Source organism: Lissotriton helveticus, chromosome 6 (genome assembly GCF_964261635.1).
Source record: "Lissotriton helveticus chromosome 6, aLisHel1.1, whole genome shotgun sequence".
In the NCBI taxonomy this organism is placed as follows: Eukaryota; Metazoa; Chordata; class Amphibia; order Caudata; family Salamandridae; genus Lissotriton; species Lissotriton helveticus.
The window spans coordinates 540,789,323-540,804,801 of NC_136067.1; positions in this window are offsets into that span (position 1 = coordinate 540,789,323).

A 15,479-nucleotide genomic window follows, 5' to 3' on the forward strand; every position below is an offset into this window, starting at 1 on the left:
TTAGTGTTGAATGAATGGTGGTATGGCGACTGTACGGACCCGGCTTATGCCATGGAGCGCTTCTTGATGGGATCCTATTCGCTCCATTCTATCCTTTATTCAGCGCCCCTGCGTAATGCTCTGCCCACAGCTACCCGGGCGGTATTCCTTATTTGGAGACAGGCCCTGCGTCGAATGGGGTGGTGGAATGTCCTGACGGCTGCGACGCCCCTATGGCGCAATGCTGCTTTCTGGCTCTGGCCGCCCTTCATGGCTTTGCGGGGTGGAACAGGGTGGGTATCTCGACTCTGGGGGGTGTGATGCATGACACTACCCTTAAATCTTTCCAGGAACTCCGAGTTGAATTTGACATGCCCAACTCCCAGTTCTTCCGCTACCTTCAGTATCGCCATGCCCTGTCCCCCAGCTTAGTGGACCTGAAGACATTGCCGGATTTTAATCCCTTGGAGGCGAAAGTGTTTATGGGGGATCTTTTAACCAAAAAAATCTCGCACATCTACCAAACGCTAGTCATCCATAGTTCTCCTACCCTTCAGAAACTCCGGGAACACTGGGAAAGTGACGTAGGTGAGCTGGAGGAGGAGGATTGGAGGGAGGCTTTGGCCTCGCCTAGGGGCGCGGCCATTGCAATGCGCCTCCGTTTGGTCCAGTTCAAGTACCTCCATAGGGCGTACTTCACAAGAGTTCGTCTTTTTCGTGCGGGTCTTATCGCCTCGCCAGATTGCCTTCACTGTCTGAGTGATGAAGGGACTTTTCTTCATACCGTATGGAGCTGCGTGATCGTGGCGCATTTTGGGGGAGGGGTCTTGGCCTGCTTAGCTGAAGTGCTGGGATGGGAGCTCCCGCGTACGCCACAGTTCGCCCTCTTGCATGTTATGGAAGGTGTGGGGGGCAACATATACAAACGACACCTGCTGCTGCTAGGCTTAATCACTGCTAATGGGACATAGCCAAAGGATGGAAAGACCCCCGTCCTCCTAAGTTGATGGTCTGGAAAAGGGGACTAGATTTCTATATGGGCTTGGAGCGTCCAATTTTTATAGCCTGGGGCTGCCCTCGGAAATATTTTAAAATTTGGAAACGCTGGGCGGATTACAGGGGGGTGTGGCTGGAGCCACCTGCGGAACAGGATGATCTTCCTCAAGATGTGTGAGGGGGGCTGTGCCAGGGAGATTAGAGAGGGGAGTGGACGAGACAGATGGACTGGCAATGCACGATTATATGTATGGCGTAATACATGTTCGTTGTGGTTTTCTTTTCCTTGTTTCTTTCCCGGGCCCTGTGAAAGCTGTGCGACTGTGGGGGGTGGGGTGGGCGGGGTGGGAGGGGGAGTTTGGGGGTGGGGGGCTGGGAGGGGGGAGAGGATGGGGGGAAGTTGAGCGGGGGTGGCGGGGATCCATGTTCGTCCCATTGTTTTGGTGGTAGTTGTTTGCATATTGAAGAAAAGAAGTCAACTGCTAATGATATTGTGCTGTTTATTGTGACAGGCCCCCTGGATGTCAGGGCCCTGTGCTGTATTGCAAATATGACAATAAAAACTATGTTTTCAACAAAAAAAAAGAAAGGAAGATGCAGCTAATAAAGGAAAAACTATGTTTCCCATGAAAGAAACCAAACAGGTTGAAAGGGCGTGTCCGAGGAGACACCCTATGCGTTTTTCATTGGTCAGATTATCTCCTGTGTCTACACAATTGATGCAGACAGGTGTTGATCCAGCGCTCTCACCAAAATATTGCACAAATGACACTATCTACTACCACAAAACTTACACTACAACACTAGGCCCATAACAACAATAGAGCGCTTGAATCATGAGGCGATAAGATCTAAATATAGTTGTTTAAACCATCTGCAATAATCAAGACCAGCTTGTCATTTTAGAAAGTTTATTTTAACACATCTAGAAAAACTTAGGTTTTGGTATTTTATTAAACAAGCATTAGAAAATGTCATAAAGAAAGATTTAATCAGTATTAATAAAAAGAGCATAAATCAAGAATTATTATTCATTAGCAGGAATAAGTAAAATTAAGCATTTCCCAAAATCCTAACTATATCTCTGTCTCTACCCTCATCACCTAGTAATAAAGTAATTAATAAAAACTCCTGTCCTCACGTGTAAAGTCCATCAGCATAACATCGTCCTCCAGAATTCTCGAGCGTAAGCCAACTATGTGTTCTCTGAACCTATTCTTATACCCTAATTTTAGCTGAGCTAACTATTTTTCACATTCCAGCAGACGAATTCTAGTTCTCCATTGGCTGAGCCACCTCGTACCACAGTAAACTGTGACACCTCCTTCTTACATGCCCGGGCAAATTCACTAGTCCATTGTTCATTTAGAAGTCTTGGCAGTTCTTCCTTAGGCTGCTACATTTTGTAGCGACAGCTTCCTTTTTAACCTTGAGCTTAGTCAGCTCTGAACTCCCGTGGCACGTTAGCAAACGTTAGCAAATTTCTCCAAAAAGTCATCTTTTTAGCAGTTCAATCCAAAACCTTTCAAAATAAAAGCTCAGAGGCCTTTTCCATCCTTTCAGAATTATTTTCACTTGAGCCATTTTCATCATTAGGCCTCTTTCAGAAAGCGTCAATTTTCTGCGCCACCGTCCCTGCGTCACTTTTAAAAGGGTACTAATTTTCCTGCAGCCATCTCTAAGCTTCATTTGTAAAACTATTATATAAACAAACACAAAGAATAATTAATGAAAGAAATACAGTTTGTTCTGTTGCCTCCCATCATTGCTAATAATTAACCCATTAGTCTAAATTACCTAGCAGTAAAGCACAAATAAAGCAGCATTTTATATCTACCTGTCTTCATAATCCATAAAGCCTTATGTGCACCTAGAATAGTAGAAATGACATCACATAGACAAGGGAAGCAAAATAAGCACATGCCATTATTTTAAAAACAGCTGCTATTAGTTATGACATGACAATAGACAAGATTAATTTATTATTTTCTACATACAAGAGAATGCAACATAATGCACATTTATGAGCACACATGTTAATTTCCCACGTGTTCTGTAATGTAATGTAATTTTAAACTAGGTTGAATTAGCACACACAGCACAAATTGTTAGCATTATTAATTTATTTATGGAAGTGTGACTTCATGGGTTTAAACAAATTTTTGTTTTCTATCCCGCTCCATCAACTCCCTCATCTGGTGATTAACAAATCACCACACCAGCACCCAAAAATTTAGCAAAGATTTTATCTAAGATGAACATGATTCAATTTCACCTGTGTTAGTATTTCTAAAGACTTATCTCATCAGTTTATCTACAACTCTCATATTGAGTTTTAAGAAACCCCTCTAGTTCTATTTCTTTCTCTTGTGTATCATACAACTAAGCTTCAATGAAAGTGTTGCAAAATTATAACTAATAAAATGTCAGTATCTTGCTTGTCATATTAACCTAAAACTTCTCCTTGTTAATTTCTAAAAGAACAATAACCTAAATTAACCAAAGCAGAATTATAATTGCATTAAGCTTGCAAAGAAAAATAAAACAAAAATTTTAAAAATTTTACCTAAATTTTCTAAAAATTTCTAACACCCCCCTTTTTCAAAATATTTTTTTTTTTTTTTTTTTTTTTTTTTATACTCTTTAAACCTTCTAACAGTTTTTCTTCGACCTAATGTCACAAATTAATTTTTCAGCTAACAGTATTTCTTCGACCTTGTGTCATCTAACAAGATTTCTTCAGCCTTATGCAAAAAATAGAAACCAAAAATTTTAACAGGCATGTACTTCAATCATTGTCACTTTTGTTTTCAATCTTTTCCTGACTGTGACTATTTACCTCCATTACAGGTATCACTTCTATTTTCTTTCCTGCCTCACTTTTCTTTTTAGAATCTTTTTGACTTGATATTTCATCAATCTGTTCCTTTGATCTGTATCTCAATTTGAATTTTAGGCCTTCATTTTCTTCTGGCCAGTTATCACTTTTTCTTGGTAATTTCTTCTTTTGCTTGGTCACATTACATTCTGTTCTCCAAGCTCCTTTTCTGAATTTTCTTATTTGAGAATCTTCATCATTCTCATTATTTTCAGTGTCAGAAATTTTCATTCTGGACTCAGGTACTTCTTTACTCAGCAGCTTCACTCCGTTAGGAACGTCATCTTTGTAGCTGGTACTTGGCAATTCATTTTCTTCTTCAATTACCTTCAACTTCCCAGTTTCAGAATTCTTGTTCCTGCTTTCAGAGGTACTTTTCTGCTTTTCAATACTCTCCTGGTCTTGAATCACAATCTGATCACATTCTTCTTCTGCTTCTTTTTCTGGCAGATTTCCATCATTTTCTGAGTCTTCAGTCACAATTTTCAAGTCTTCTTCAATCAAGGCTTGTTTTCTATTTATGTTCTCCAGATGTCGACCAACTTGTCGATCTTCAAGATCTGGATTCTCTTCAGGCTCTTCTTCAGAATCTGAATCATCAATTGTGACATTATCCTCATCAGGATTTTCAGGTGTAGATACACGAAAAGTATGGCCAGTGTCAATCCACCTCTTCAGTCTTTTGCACTTCTCTGCATTTGTTGTGACAAGACTGACTGACCTCCTTTTCTGCCACCTTGGCACTAGACAATTTCTTTTTAGACGAACCTTTTTCCTGATCCTTTTACCTGGTAACAATTCAAGTACTTGCTCTTTTTCTCTTGTTTGTACTTCTGTTTCATCTTCATCAAACACAGTAATCATTTCATCTGATAAATTCCTGCAGTTCTCCAAATTGATGCTATCATTGATAGTCATCATTCTTTTCTCTGGTATAAATGTCTGTCTCATGACTTTGTCCATCATAATCTCACGTGGACTTAAATCTGTCTTTTTATCAGTAGTGATTTTCAGAAACATCAAAACAAGTGGAAGAACATCTGTCCACTTTGTACCTGTAGCTAGGCACAATTTTGCATCTCTCTCTTTTATAATAACATTCTCATGCTCCTCAACATCTGAAATTTCTATTATATCTGTATAATGGAGCAATCTGTTTTCAATATGTTTTCTGTTATCTGATAACTTTGCAACAGTAATTTCATCATTACGTCGCATCTGAAATGTTTCAACCCATTTTGTAATCAAACAGTAAATCACAAAAATGTAGCACAGTTTGTAATGCAGTGACATCTCACAGAAATCCATTTGTAATCTGGTCAATGAACCACTCTCCTGTAATTCTGTTCCCAATCTCATAATTGTTCTCTTAATTGTGTTCACTTGCTGATAAGTCAGACACCTCTGGTAAAGAAATTCTGCAATTTTATGGTACATTCTGTCCATGTCAGTAATCATGCTATTTAGTAAAACTACTCTACCATCTCTGTGTGACAAAATCTCATCCTCATCTCGCTGTCTAAAATCTGTTCTCAACCATGTGTTTCTCAACCATGTGTTTTTCTCCTCATGAGTTGCTTCATCTTGTAAGCCTTTGACTACCTGCCATGTTTCAACTACAGATGTTAGTATTAGTGAACTCAAAGCATGTTCATCATTCATTTTGTATGCTGCACATATCACGACAGCAAACCTTTCTGACAATTGAATATCATCAATCAATCTTTTAATTAAATTTGCATTTCTGAAAAGCGAACCTGTAAAAGTCAATGTTTTAGTCTGTTGATCAATTGCATCCTTCACTTTGATGTCTTCACTTAAAAGAACATTATTCTTATTCCAACATTCTGGAAGTACATCTAATCCTTTTAGACTGTTTTCTTGTTCATTATTTAATCCTGTATCTGTATTCTCTGTCTGTTCATTAACAAAAATTTGCAATGGCAATGAAGCCATGTCATTCTGCTGAACCATTACCTGTCGCTGTATTTGTAGCTCTTCATTCAGCTTATTTATTTCAATCTCCTTTTCCTTTGAGCATAATTTTGACTCGTCTGACTGTTTCAAATCAATCAGATCAGTATCAGACTTCTCACTTACTATAACTGAAGTCATCTCTGTTCCTTGCTCGGTTTTAATCCCTACTAATTCAATCTCAAGTACAATGGAATAAACCTTTTCAGTTAATGGGACTTTTAAAACTGCGGAATTAATTTCATCTTTCCTAAGTACAGGAACTATCTCTGTTTCCATAATTTTCATGGACTCCTTTAAATCATTTGATGAATTTACATGATCAGGAATATTAATTCCAGATGTACCAAGCATTTCATCATGTTTTTCAATTGCATTAATTTTAGTAGAAGTCTGAGCTGACATTCTATCAATCTGATCTGGCATTTTTGGCGTTGCATCAATCTGTTCTGGGGGTCTTCTTGAATTCCTGTTCTGATCCATATTTACAATATCAATTTTATACTGCTCTATATTTTCTACTCTGACACTTTTATTATTTATTTTCGCTAATTTGGGAATCTTTAATTTATTCTCACATTTAGCAACAACCTTTTTCATTTTCTTGTATAAGGAAGACATTTTCTTAAAATAATTTGGTAATTGTACTCTCTAAATTTACCTTGCAGCGTTTGTTGATCAATTAATTAATTAATTTAACACTATCAGGTGTAGAAAACTTTATAATTTGGTCAATTTAATATTTCTCCTAATTTACCTGTATCACTAATTATAATTAACCTGTAAAGAAAAATATCAATTTGCAAAAACAGTAGCAACACAAATTATTTATTTATAACAATACCAATATATAATCACATGTGTTTTAAATGTACTTATTTTTCACTTACACACTTTCTGCAACATATACCTGTGGAAAAAGAAAACCTAACTTGTTTTGCCTTAATTTTCTGTATCTTAATTTTAATTAACCTGGGAAAAATTCTGTATTTGCAAAACAGCAATATAAAACATTTATTTTTACAACAAGAAACACCTAAATGTGATTGGGTATGTTTAGAATGTATCTCTGCACTTACACAAAATGTCTTTTTTATTTATTAATGTGACACTGCTGCAAAACTTCAAACCACTCCCTACAATCTCCAGTTTGAGAATCTGCCTTCCTCCACCTCACCACTACTGCACTTTGTTTAGCGCTCACCAGCATTCATTCCAATATCCACAGCCCTTTAAATGCCTCCACAGCCTTTCTATGCCCCCACAAACATCACTTCACACTAGCGCGATGACAGTATTTTAATCTCCCTTTTAAAGTAACTACTCGGCTTTAACACTCATTAATAGCTCATCAGCCAATCACAACACATCGCATCAGCCAATCACAACACAGCAACTGATGCTAATGTATGCTGTTGCTGCTGCAATCTCTCTCCCCTCGCACTTTGTTCTAGGAAGTATTTAATACAGCGCGCAGTCTCTGGCCCATATTAGATGTGTTATAATCAGGAGTGCAGCCTTGTCATAACGCTCCGGAGATTTTAATGAATCAGAGCTATAAATTATCAGTACAACCTTAGAAATTTAAACAATTACAGCCTTTAATGTTCAGTGTTATTAATTTAAACGAGGGACATGTATTCACGAACGAAGTTCAGGGAACTAATATTATGGAAATTAAAGCCTCAATACTATCGGCAAAAAGTAAACAACACCTCAACCAATCATAGCGCTGCTAGCTAGTTATAGCCAATTACAGTATTGTTTACGCTGCTACAGCCAATTACAGCGTGACGACGCATTGGCCAATCACATTACAGCGGCAGAAAATGCTTCAGCCAATCAAAACGCGGCCTTGATAACACTCGTCCAAGCTCAGCGCGGCTGTTACTGTGGCCATATACCGCTGCTGCTACAGTCCCGCTCGCCTCTCGCTCAAGCCTCTGTGTTTTGAGAATATAATTTGAACAAAGCTCGTAGTCGCCTTTAATATATTTTATTTATGTAAAATTTTTAATTATGTATTAACTCGCTCAACCACATCAATTATTATACCCTTCTCCCTTTATAACTTCAAAACGTCGAGAAAAAGGGGCTAAAGCAGTGTTTTAATTCTATTTTAGTTTATAAAACACCTACACACATAGTCATAGAGCTTTGCCCAATCAGGGCGCAGCTCACGGAGCCTTAACCAATAAGGTCGCGGCCCCTGTATGACGCTGCGCCTTAACAGCCAATGGGTGCGCGGCCTTTCCTCTGACACGACGGGATTTCAACAAATCAAAACGCGGCCCCCTCGTTATCTTTCCAAACTCGAGGGAGGCCAGCACGTTTAAGGATTCACAGCGTATCTATACGCACAGGCCTCGCAAGAACCCCGCTTTATGATAGCGCGGCTCTCATATACAATCTACACTAGATGCCTGATTATCAAATAACACACGGAGCTCTGCCCAATCAGAGCGCGGCTCCGTGTATGACGCGTCGGCACTCCAGCCAATAGCAGCGCGGCTTTGGCTATGACGCGACGGCGTCTTAACGAATGGGAGCGCGGCGGCTGACGCAAGCAGCCGCTGCAGCAGGCAGTTCTCCCCTTGCGTTTCAGACAGCAGCAGCCCCTCCTTTACAATAAGTACTTTTAATACAGCGTGCTCGCCACACACATCGGCCTTGACGCGCTCCTTTCTTTTAAAATAACAGCGCTATTGTAGTGAGACTAAAACGGGGACTTAGTTTAAATTTGAGTGTGTTCCCACTATGAACTGGAGGTTAATTTACATATACAGTCATCTTATCACGATATGTTCTTCAATATGGGACAAACTTCTATTTAGCTCAACTGAACTACTTATCATTATTTCTAAACCCAATTTATTATACGGGGATACTTATAATTTATGAATAACTTGACATGAAGTGAAGACGCGCGCTAGCCAATCACGCGCGACTATTCTAAAACATTTTAGCGAATCATAACGCTTCTTTGCTATGGTGCTCCAGACACTTGAGCCAATCAGAGCGCGGCAAGCTCTGACGTAGGCAGCTGCTGCAGCTTCAGTCTCCATCAGTGTCAATTCTGTAATCAGCAAGAAGAGATGTAAAAATAGTCCCAGCGCCTTCCTATACAGTTTTTTTCTGCTCAGATGTCAACTCTGGGGCAAGTTGTACCCCAGACACAGGTCCTTCCTTCCTGTCACTGTGCAGCAAGTCCGAAAGACTCACTATCAGCAGCAAGTCAGAAAGAGACTCACTATTTTCTCTAACCTCATATTCCATACAGCTGTTAATTGTGTAATTTCTCCAGAGGTAATGCTTAAGACAGTCCACATAGAACATCCCCCTGGGCTCCATTATGGCACAATTCTATACCAAATAGTTCACTTCAGTAATGTTCAGCACTACGTTATATAGCCACATCACTTATCCTACAAAGCTATGTAACAAATGAGCTTCAACATCAGCACATCTTGACCATGCTGGCACCCATTCAGAATCGCTTTCTGGTCATAAAACTCTTTCATTAGCTATTTGTCTGCCTTAAAGTTTTTCTTTGCCTGGCCCATGTATTGCAGCATCAACTTACAGATGCCAATCACATAGTCCACCACATTCTTCTGAAGTGACTCAAATGTTTCTTCCCACCCTTTCCTGATTTAGGAGAGTGGCCAATGCAAAGGGGAACTGACCTGCAACCGATTCTGTGGAATTTCACTGTAGGTGAACAAAAGACATGCGTGAGAAGATCTCTTTTTCTCTTGAAGTTTTGGGCTAGAGTTTCTATCATTATTGATGTTCTTATTCAACATTTCCACAAACCTGTTTGTTTGTGGGCAAGAGATATGTATTCACTATCTGAAACTGTTGAAATGGTTTATGTTGGCATTCCTTTCAAGTGCCATTTCCAAGCTAATCTTCAGACACAGCTTCTGTGTAGTGTGTTGCATTATCAAATCATGGTAGTCTCCATACAGGAGTACCCTCAACACAGGCATAAAAAGCTGTGTGGTTCCTGCACCTGGCTGTCATCATCTCAATTTAAGGCATCATCAGTGAAAGACAAAAAGGGCAAAAAAAGGCTAAAGGTTTCCTTGCCATAGTCTGCAGTCCCACCCCTAAAACAGACCACGTTTGTCTGACTCGCTTGGTTATTATTGAGTCATGTATTATACCATTTATAGTTATATAACGGGATCCTGACAAGGTATATACATAGATAGTCTTACCAATCTTACGTGAATGGGGCCCAAAAATACATATCGCTGTCCTTTCTATTATGTATTACAGTGATCAAGCTGTGGTCCATGTAGACATCGCCTAATTTGAGAAATTTGATTCTACTAACGATAAAGGAGGCATTACTCCCCTACTCAGAAGATAAGCTTTTTATACAAGGTTAGTGAGTGATAGGTGTCTGGGGTCACTTACGGGGCTTAGAACATAAGGGAACATTGGCTCCTAAAATGGGATTCCCAGAAGATATACGGTCTGTGCCGCTAACCACTAGCCAGGATGAACCATACTGAATTACAAAGCCTAATATGCCATCCTGACTTATGAGGAATATAATGTATCGTTATAACTATAAACTGAAAATATCTAGTCCAGTTTTGACGTCTCTACTAAATAAGTTGCTATGATTTTTCTTAGAATTCAACTACAGTAATTAACATACTTTCCTGACCTATTATGTTTAATTAACCAGTGGCAGGTTTTCACATTTATGAGTAGTATGTTTATAGTGAAAAATGTGAATAGGATCCATTCCTGTGGATTGTGTGTAAAAAGCTATGTACATATGTATAAGTTTTGTACAAATATATATATTTTTTTGTCTCTATTTTTGTCTCTATGTTTGCAAATTGTGGTTGCAAGGCTACATGTCAATGTATGAATTATATAAAATGATATGTTGTTGTTTTTTAATTTGGAGCAATAGCTATGTGACATCAATTTTGTTCTCTCGGTTGGTTTCAGTTTTATGTACAGGGCAATATTGGACTGTGTCATAGTGTGTATAGAAACTAAGGCATATCTTATTTAATTTCAGATATCTTGGGAAGACAGTCAATATTTTCCTGATGAAGGCGGCTATATACTAATTGTCCGTCGAAACGCGTTGAAACTAAGGGAATAGTACAACACGTATTGATTTAGGAGTATTCTGATTGCTGTTGAATATACCTTTTTCGTACCTCCCTTTATAGCCTTAGGAAATGGATTGGATGAATTCATGTATTTGATTTGTTCCTTTTGATATATTTTCTGTGTTCCCAAGTTTTATATACTTTTAAATTTGTTTCTTTTTAATTGTTTTTAAATGTATAAATAAACTGTGCATAGTGAACTGATCTGTTTTTACATAATTTTGTTACTTAATGCATTGCTCCTAGTCTTTATGTTTGAATAATTGATGTCTATTCTGTTTGTATTAGTTGGTGTCTCTACATTAATGTGCCCAAAGGGAATTTCTATTTGACATAAACCCTACTGGGTATCTCCAAGGTGAAACCAGGCATCTCCGGCGTATGTGGGGGGCTGTTGTGGAGATGAGGCAAGCTAATGCCCAGAGTTGCCGAGTGTGATCCCTGGTTAGAGTAGGCACCGAGGCGAGAATTATCGAGTCCGCTGACCCTGGTCCACGACCCTGCTGCGTCGGGAATTGAACCCTGGTCCCGGGCTGTCCTCTGCTTCCGGGTCTGCCGCCTCTAACCAGTGAGCCACACCCCTCACTTCACCCATTGACCAAATGGCAGTGCTCATGAAGACTAATCATATTGTCTTTGCTAACCAAAAGACCTCAGTGAATATCTAAAGAAACACTGTAACCACTACCATCACTTCAGTGTATAGATTTCCTGCCTCCAGCTTTAGTAATGTCTGCAATATACTGCCACTGACTGGTAACACAACATTCACCCCCAGCTTGGGCAAAGCCAGGTCAGGGGTTTCCAAAGGGGATCCCACTGGCCTCCATTACTCCTTTACACACACGCACACCATTCATGTACCACATAAGCTATACACATCAACACGCAGAACAAGCACCCTGGATATCAGCTCAATTAATAAATACATGCAGAGGAGCTGAACTTTACACAAGTGTGCTAGTTGACCTCCACTCCAGTAACTCAGGTAAAAAGGTCTGGCAACCTCTGTTTTCTCAAAACACAACATGCTGCCACCACAATTCTATATGCTAAACACCTGACAATGAAAATGATCCACTGTCAGAAAGGGTGTGCTTGGTGCACAAAAGCAATCTCCCCATGATGCAGGCACCCTTGCACCATGGTGCAAGGGGTCTGCACCGGCGCATAGCAGTAGTTTATGCGCTGGCGCAGGGAAAGGCACAGAGATGGATATGTTGCTGTAAATATGTCACAACCTTGTGCCTCGAAACTAAGGCAGCGTGGCGCAATAAAATAACTTGCGGCACCGCGTTGCGTTAGTTTCTCATAAATAAGCCCCTTGGTTTCCAGCTAGGATCTTCACAGCTCTAAGAGCGGAGATTGTACTTTACTTCTGCGTAGACCATCTCAAGTCTTACAGCAGGGTTAGGTGCACTCGTTGACTGGCGCCATAAACGCTCCATGCCAATGTTACAACTACTAACTTCCACTGGGGCTTTTTATATTCCTCGGTAGTTTCAACGCGAGGTCATGCAGCAAGAGCAAATCTTCAAGAAAGAGCAAGGCAAGTCTATGGCGCCATTGTCCACAGTAGCATCTTCGAAAACAATCAAGTTCTCCAAGAGGGCAGGCCACAGTCGCAAATACCTTTAGGCCGACTTCCATGTCCGATATCTGGTGGCACAATCTCTTGTATGTATGTCACATTTGTTAAGAACGTGTAAACCACTTTGGATATTTTCAGATAACACGCGTTTACACTAGATCATATCACTGAAGTGCCTATATTTTACATACGTTCACATTTCATTTTCCAAATATGGTCTGTTGGTTAGTGATTTTCGGAAAATGCCACGGCCGTCTGTTGTTGGGCTGCTTTGCATTTAAGCATATAACATTCACGTTAATATAATCTCCAAATATAAATGACTTTTCAAGTATATGAAACAAGAAAGATTTTTTTTATAAAATTTGACCACTAGAGTGCACTACCGTCACACAAAATAGTATCATCAAATTATACAGGCACAGTATTCATTCCCAGTAAAAGAGCGCCGCAATGCCAAAAACAAAGCAATGACGCACTTACGTGGACTGATATGTCTATATAGTATATGGTACTCCTGCGCTGGAAGGCTCGTTCAGTATTTTGCTGGTTTTTATTGTTTGATCGCATTTGACACACTGACGTTTTTTCAGAAGCGCAGCAAATGTATGTAGCTACGTGTATGTATGTGTAGATGTATTTGCTACGCGCCTACGGAAATACACGGTCAGACCGAACAGTAAAGACATATGAGCCTACTACGGTTGTAGTTAGCGTTTCAGTTGGGGTCCATTAATTATTTAGTACAATGTTCACAATAAGTAAAACGTTTTAACTATTAATCAGCTAATAAAATAAACGAGTGTTTTAACCATGACCTCCGCCTCTAATCTTGATCATGAGTGTATTTGACCGGCGCACTTTCTCTCACCTCATAGGTTAACAAAATGATCAAGCCCTGTTTCTACCCATGCACGAAAGATTATCCTTTTGAATCACTGCAGGTGCTGATCAGTGCTCGACTAGATAATTAAACACCCTGGGGCATATATACATGGGTATTGAACCACCGGATCGCAATTTTTACCGACGTTTCGGTGGCGCAGTGCTCTCTCTGCACAATATTTACAAAGTGGCATTAAGCCATTTATTGAGGCTTAGGGACTCTTTGTAAATAGGGTACCCTTTCGTGCAGGTATCTGTGTGAACGGACCATGCAGTGGGTGTTACTGTGGGCGTTCCTCTGCAACACCCATTGCTTTTTGAAGCTGCCCCAGATTTACAAGGAACTGTAAATCTGAGGCAGCGCAAAAAACTAACTCCATGCAATAAGAGGCGTTAGAATTGCCAACGGGGAGAAATACTTTTACTTCTCCTCATTTTTGCTTTTTTATATAGAAAGAGCAAAAGGCCATTAATAACTGTTTATTAATAACTGTTTATGTGCAGGAAGGATTCCCTTCCTGCACATAAACAATCATTAAATAATAATGACTTTCAACTTCTATGTGTGCTGCAGAATGTAGCACACATAGAATTAACAAACCGCCATTGTTGATCTGCACATAAACAATTATTTCCTGCAATGCAGGTACCCTTGCACTATGGATCAAAGGTGTCTGTATTGGCGCAAGGCAGCTATTTTTAGCACCAGATAAAGGTAAAACACAGAGGTACGCCATATTGTTGCGTAGCAAAATTTGCAGTGCTACACCATTTCCTTGTAATTATGCCCCTCTTGTGTCATGGGTAGCCCAAAATGTATCTCAATAAACTGGAAAGGCTCCAGAATGCTGAAGTTTGTCTTGTTATCAGACTGAGAGAGTACGAAAACAAGACAACGTTACTCCAAATCTGAATGATTCTCAGTTACTTAAGACACCACTTTGTTAAAAATGACCATCTTTTCAGTTAACAAAGTAATGCTTAACCATTTCAATTGTCTCATAATGCAGATGGTGTGTGACCAATTGAGTAAACCAAAACAGCTTGCTGATCACAATTGCATCGTTTCCTATTTCCTTAGGGGATAAGTTCGTCAAAATGAATGCACAGGCTGTCATGTCATTGACTCCACTCCTCATAAAGTCACTCCTTATGACTCACTCTTCCTGCCACAAACAATTTATGAGGTGACAGAGTAAACGTTTTCCATTTTCAGCACAGCTTGACCTAAATCATGTGGCATATCTTTGGAATGAATGTATAACAAAGGAGGGAGGGAGAGGGAAAGTGGATTCGATCTCCCCTGACAGATTACATAAACAAAATGGAATCCGCTCTGGTAGTGATAGTGGTCCCCACCATTGTAGGGACCCTACACACCATTGAATACCCCTCACACACCAACAGGCCCCTTGGTGTCATGCTTCATCATTGGGGTCTTCGCACCCCTCTACGGGATGCGGCGTGCTACGACTCACGACTGCGTAGGAGCACTTGAAGTGTACTATGTGTTGGTGTGTGGAGGGTAATTGAATGTGAGTGGTGAGGTGGTGAAATGTGATAGTTAAAAGATACCTGGCTCGTAGGATGAAAAAATAAAATGTATTAGGCCCTCGGCTGGTATCGTTAAAAGGGGTGCAGAGTGAGGTTGCTACTGTGTATTAAGGTACATCAACCTCAGAAAGTGCGTCGACATGTTTCGGAGTGTAAAAACTCCTTCTTCAGGATGAGGATATGCACAACTATCCTCACCTTACTCACATGTGATGTAGGTGTGAAAGTGAACTCTACCAAAAATATATTTAAAAATTTACTATAGGTGTAATGTTCCTCATAGTGTTTCAAAATAGTAGTCTGTTGTGCCCAATTGGCGTGAATAGAACAACACCTGTAAAGAGAAAAAGAAGAATAAATCATACCGTCACAATAGGACGTAACTTTTAACCAGGGAAAAATGACCTGTTCAAGAAAAAAGTGGGTAGTATAGGACCAATTGTGGTCTCGAACCCTGAAAAGAAAAAGGACAAGGACA